The following is a 7,128-nucleotide window of genomic DNA, read 5'->3' on the forward strand; positions in this document are numbered from 1 at the left end:
GCATATCATGAAAAATGTCTGCATAATATTTGCATTACATTGTTGGGCTGTCATTTAATTAGTACCCTGATGGACAATATCCAATTTTGCTATTATTATAATATTTTGTTAAACAATTTTATATACAGGTCTTTGAAAACATGTTGATTCTTCACCCCTAGAATGTAATTTATTGATTCAAAATGTATGATCTTTTATACATATTTTTAAGTTATTTCCATAAAAAGTTCTTACTGGTAATGTACAAAAGTTCTCTTTCACTATCACATCCTTGCCAGCCCTGAGTATTATCACTTAAAAATTATTTTGTTTTTACAATTTGGCAGGTAAAAAATGGTGTTATGCAGTTTGAGACTCCCTTGAAAGTGAGAGGGTTTGATGTCTTCTCCAGGTTCCTACCTCTAGTGGCCTCTGCTCCTCCAGACTCTCCCTCCCTCTGCCTCAATCTCTCTGCCATCTTTTGCACAGTTTCAGCTCGTTTGTTTGGAGCAGACGTTTCTTTCTCAGTTCCAGCTCTTCTCTCCAAAGTCTCAATCTGCCTGGGAGCATAAGGCCAGATGTTTTCCATTAACCAAGGTCACGTGTGTTAAATGGTTAACCAGGAAGGCCCTGGAGGCGGCAGGAGTTCCCAGTTGGACTGCACCCAGGAAAGCCGCGTGGGGCAGAGGCGCATCCCCTAGGCTGGGCTGGCCGGATGCCACAGGCAGGGGGACATCAAACGCCTAGCCTTTCCTGGAGTCTCTGCGGGCTGAATGTGAGGATGCAATCCTCCTGCACCACGCAGTCAAGACGCACATGCTTGCACAGGATCCTGAGCTCTTGGATGGGCGGAAGGAATGGTGTTCCTGGCTGGGAGGGAGGAAGCCGCTTTCCTGCAGGGGTGGCCCCAGGCCAGAACAGAGGGACACACAGATTGAGGGAGGGTCTGCAGAAGCAGGTGATGCAGAGCAGGAAAAACTGGCCTTCTTTTAGCCACACCGAACTTTGAAGGACTTTCAACTTATTTCTGTCCATTTAGTTATGAAACGTTACAAACCTACAGAAAAGTGAAGACTCTTTTTTTTTTTTACAGTGATCACCCGAGTATCCCCTAACTCGATTTTTACCACAGCATTTTACTCTAGTTGTTTTATCAGATAGCAATCCATCCACTACTGTATCCAGCGACCTGAATGATTTATTGGATGCAGTTCAAAGTAAGTTGCAGACATTAGTATGCTTCTCCCTGAATACTTAAGCATATATATTATTAAGTAGAGTTCAACATTTGCTTACAGTTTTATTATTTCTTTGGGGTAAAATTTATTTACAAAAAATGCAAAAATCTTAAATGTACCAACTTATAAGTTTTAACAAGTGCATGTACCTGTACAACCCAGATCCCTATCAAAATATAGAACACAACCGTCGATCCAGGAAGTTCCTTCATGTCCCTTCCCAGCCACTATCTGTCACCATGCTCTCAGAGGCAAACATTGCTCTCATTTTTTTCTACCATAAATTAGTTTTGCCTGTTCTGCAACTTCATATGGGTGAAATCATACATTTGTATCCTTTGTGGGAGGCTTCTTCCACTCCATCTAAGGACACTTTATTATGTACGAGAAAACTATCAAACTATAGGGCCAGCCAGAAACCCAGTTTTTATTTGAGACGAGGGAAAAACTTTTTGTTAAATAGAATTTCATTTAAAACCACAGTGGGAAACACCATTAAGAGAGTATGAAGACAAGCCACAGGGTGGGAAAATATGTTTGCTATATGTCTATCTTACAAAATACCAGTATATATAAAGAATTCCTACAGATCAATAACAAAAAGACAGATAACCCAATGGAAAAATGAATAAAAGACTTGAACTTCTCAAGGAGGCTATCCAAGTAGCCAATAAGCACATGAAAAGTTGCTCAACCTCACTAGTCATCAGGGAAATGTAAAACCATGATGTGAGACAAGGACACAGCCATCAGAATGGCAAAAATGAGAAAGAAAAAAAAAAATGTCAAGAGTTGGCAAGGATGGAGAGCAACCAGAACTCTCCTACACTGCTGATGTCTCATCAGCACCCATATTTCAGCTCAAATATTTTTTTTTACAACTGTGTGGCAATACCTACTAAAGCTAAACATGCATATACCCTATGGCCCAGTAATTCAATTCCTGGGTATACACACAAGTGAAATGCATACACATGTTCACAAAAAGACTTGTACAAAAATGTTCATAACAACACTATTCACAATAGCCAAAACCTGGAAACAACCCAAATGCCCATCAACAAGAGAATAGATAAATAATGTTCACACAGTGGCATAATAAATGGACAAACTACAGCCTCATGCAACAATATGGACAAATCTCATAATATTACAGGGAGTGAAAAAAAGACAAAAGATAGCATAGATATCAAACTGCTTAACAAAATATTAGCAAATCAAATCCAGTGATACATAAAAAGGATAAAGTGAGATTTATTTCAGCAATACAAGTTTGGCCTAACATTGCTTTAATTCATACCAAAAGACTAAAGAAACAAAATATGATTACTTCAAAAGATGGAGGAAAAGCACTTGACAAACGTCATCTCCCCATTCATGACAGAAACAGAAACTCTCAACAAACTAAGATCACAAGGAACCTTTTTCAACTTGATGAAGCGTATAAACAATACAACTACAGCTAACATCCTACCTAATGGTGAAAGACTGAATGCTTTCCTTCTAAGATTAGGGACAAGGTACAAATGACCACTCTCACTTCTATTCAACTGTGTACAGGAGGGTCTAACAAGGCACTGTGGTAAGAAAAAGAACTATCTAGGTTGGAAAGAAAGAAGTAAACCTATCTTTATTCAGAGATAATAAGATTACATCGAAAGAAAAACTCAAGGAATCTACAAAAAAGCTGCAACTAATAACAGAGTTTAGCAATATCACAGGATGCAAGAGCTACTCTTCTACTAACTTTCAATTTATCAGATATGTGTTTTGAAAATATTTTCCGCCAGTTTGTGGCTTCTCTTTTCATTCTCTTCACAGTGTCTCTCAAAAAGCAGAAGTTTTAAATTTTCTTTTGTGGATCCTGCTTTTGGTATTTTATCTAAAAAGTCATCACCAAATCTAAGATCTCCTAGATTTTGTCTTATGTTATCATCTAGGAGTTTTATAATTTTGTATTTTACATTTAAGTCTATGACCCATTTTGAGTTAATTTTTGTGAAACATGTAAGGTTAATGTCTAGAATAATTTTTTATTACAAGTGGATATGCAGTCATTCCAACACCATTTGTTGAAAAGGCTACCCTTTGCTCCCTTGTCAAAGATCAATTGACTGTTTTCTGTTCCATTATTCTCCTTGTCTATTCTAGTACCTAATACCACACTGTCTTGATGACTGTAGCTTTATTAGTCAACTGATTTTTGACAATGGTTCCAAAATGATTCAGTGGGGAACGGGATAGACTTTTTGACAGATGGAGCTAAAACAACTGTAATCCATACGGAAAAAAAATTAAAGCTGTCCCTTTTTTCATACCATATATAAAAAATTAACTCAAAATGGATCATAGACCTAAATATAAAAGGTAAAACTATAAAACTACTAGAGGAAAACATAAGAAAATATTTGAAACCTTGGGGTAAGCAAAGATTTCTTAGATAGGACACAGAAAACACAAAGCACAAACCATAAAGATAAAAATTGATAAATTGCATTTCATCATAATTAAAACCTTTACTCTTCAAAGATGTAATTAAGAAAATGAAAATGAAAGGGCAAGGCTAAACTGGGGGAAAGATATTAGCAATACATTCACCTGACAAAGAAATTATATCTAGAATATATAAAGAGTTCTTACAACTCAATAATAAAAAGAAGATAAAGAATCCAATTTCTAAAAATTGGTAAGAGATTCTAAGTCACTTCACAAAAGAAGATATACAAAGGGTAATAAGCCCAAGGGAAGATACTCAGCATCATTAGTCATCAGGGAGATGCAAGTTAAAACCACAGTGAGATACCATTACATATACACTAAAATGTCTCAGATTAAAAAGACTGACACTACTAAGTGTTGAAGAAGATGTGCAGCAACTATATATTGCTAATGGGAATGTAAAATGGTGTGACCACTTCCCAGTTTGGTAGTTCCTTATAAAGTTAAACAGACTTTTACCCTATGACCGAGCAATTCCTCTCTTTAGTGTTGACGAAAGACAAATGAAAACACATGTCCACTCAAAACCTAATACCCAAATGTTCATAGCAACTTTATCCTCAATGGCCAAGAAACAATTCCAATATCCATACAGGAGAATGGAAAAGAAAATTGTTGTGTACTCATACAACGGAATTACTACTCAGCAGTAACATGGAACTACTGAGACACGAATGGATATCCAAAACATTAGCCTGAGTGAAAGAAGTCAGACACAAGAGTACCTATTTTATATTTCACTTACATGAAACTCTAGAAAAGACAAATCTGATCTACAGTGTCAAAAACGAGATCAGTGATTGCCTGGGGCCAGAATGGAAGTGCAGAATTGTTTGAGAAGGAATACAAGGGAATTCTTTTGAGTGATATAAATGTCTTCTATCTTGATTGTGGCGGTCTACATGAATATATAAATTTATCAAAACTCATCAAAATGTATATTTAAAATGAGTGCCTTTTATTGTATTCAATTATACCTCAATAAAATTTATGGTTTTTAAAGTAACAAAAACAAAAAAAGCACCGTTAGAGACACAAATTAAGTTGTATTTTAATTACACCTTACATTTTAAGTCTAATAAAATTTGGATACACTTCCAGTCTTGCCAAAGAAAGGAAGGCTGTCACATATGTGAAAACTATACTAGAAAAAAGTACTATAGAAGAGAGATGTCTCGGGAAAACAATGATAATTAAGTTCGTGTTCTAGCAATGAAAATAATAGGTAATTCAAAGGCAGAGGTCCTGGCGTGCCAGGAAGTTATCCTGGAGAAGGCAGAATTTGAGGCAGACATCACAGGCAGTAGAATTTGTGTGAGAGGCAGAAGGCATTGCAGGTGGAGAAACCCCAAGTCTAAAGCTGTGCAGGTGACAGTGGCCATGAAATATCTGTGTAGGAGAAGACTGGGCTGTCACATGTAGGCCTGACAGCCCAGGGCCCTGGAAGGAGGATGGGGACCTACCCACAATTGCGTAGGAAGACAGAACAGGGCTGGAGACAGTCCAGAGAGAGCCAGCTATGGTTCTCAGAGGGATATGCAGAGATGGCATAATTGCTCCCTGGATGGAGTGGGTCCAGGTCTGGAAGAAGGAAGGCCTGAGGGCCTGATGAGCAGAGTGTGAAGCCCCCAGGGAGTCAGCCCTAGGACAGAGTGCTTAAAGTATGGGACTCGCTTCAGTGGCAGCAGGCCTGGATTCAAATCCTGGCTCTGCCACTTATTACTAACCTCTCTGAGACGCCATTTACTCATCTGGAAGGGGGGTTGTTATGAGGATTGAATGAAATCAAATGTATTCAGATGCATAAAGCGCCTGGCACCCAGCATCTACTCAGTAAGTACAGCAGTTTTTATTGTGAGGAGGGAACGAAGACTTAGTGTACAAATTCCAGAAGATGAGGTCAAGCAGTTCCTACATATTACATACGTATAGCCAAACCCCTTCACTGAGTTCCTATGATATCCTGCAAGTGTGTCTCTTGGCAGACTGATCACACGCACGGAATTTAAATGATCTGCTTATGGGTCTGTGGTCCCCACCGCCTACCAGACAATGGAATTGGAGCTGTACTGGATACACGGTAGACAGTCAGGGCCTACTGAGAGACTGAACCTTTGTAGGAAGCACAGACCTTTGTAGGAAGCCAAGGGAAGAACTCTGACGGTGCCAGCCATCACTGTAGGGGTCCCAGCAAGCTTACACAGGTCCTGTTGCCTGGCTCACTGTACAGTCTCTTCTTGTGGTGGCTGGAAAGAGCACTGTGAGAGCAGACTTCTGCTGAATCCTGAGCTTTTTATGCAGAGCTCAATCCTAGACCCCGCTGCCTGCCTCTTGCCACCTGCCTGGTGGGACCTGAGGGGTGTCTGCTTCTCTGGCTTACCTCCTGGTACTTCTCCCCTCCCCCAACAACTACAGATCCAGTTGACCTCAGGCTGTGGCACCGTTGTGCGTTCTTGAAAGAAGCTGGTCCCTCCTTTCCCCCAACTGGTAACTCCTTCCTCTATCCCACCCACGCCCATGGATACAATTCTATCCTGGGACTCTGGGTGCTGTATTACAATTATTTGTTAACACAACTACCTGCTCCCTGCTGGTGAGGTCCTTGAAGACAAGGAATGTGTCTTCTCCATCTCTGTATCCTCAGAGCTTAGCCACATAAATGCTCAATAAATATTTGTTAAATGGTTGGATGGCTGGATGTCAAAATTCCATCTACTTCTTGCCGTACTCCACCTTACCCCCTTCAAAGATATTTCACAATAAATTATATTAATAAATCTTCATTGCAATCCACGATTACCATAATTACAATAATGTTTTTTGCTATAACAGCTACGCCAAAAATCTCAGAGACTCTTACAATAGAATTTAATTGTTCACTCATGGGAAGCCCAAAACCGATTTCCCACTCAGTGGATGGCTCTTTCCAGGACCTTGACTCTGCCTTCCCCTACAGCCTTGGAGTTCTCTGTATTCAGCCTGCAGACTGGGAAAGAAAGTGGAGGTTTTTACGGGCCAGGTCTGGAACTGACATGTATCGCTTGTGCTGATAGCACACTGGCTAGGATTCAGTCATACGGCACCCAGACTGTAAGGGAACCAGGAAATGTGGTCTGGCTGTGTGTGCCCGAGAGAAGAGGAAATGGATTTGCTTGGTAGCCCGCCCTGCCCTTTACGTGGGTAGACTATTTTAATATCAGAAGGGCTTTTATGATTAGAGAGGAATAATTCCTACCACTTGTATGGAAATGAATGCAGCCTTTATTAAACACAACACAATTTTAATAAACCACATTTAGAGAACAGTTTTTCATAAATATTTGAACACTGATTACAGACTTAATTCAATAAATTTCCTCAACAAGTTAAACTAAATTAGAGTCTTATCACGACTGATTATTTGAAGCTTCAC

This window comes from Lagenorhynchus albirostris, chromosome 6, assembly GCF_949774975.1.
Source record: "Lagenorhynchus albirostris chromosome 6, mLagAlb1.1, whole genome shotgun sequence".
NCBI lineage: Eukaryota > Metazoa > Chordata > Mammalia > Artiodactyla > Delphinidae > Lagenorhynchus > Lagenorhynchus albirostris.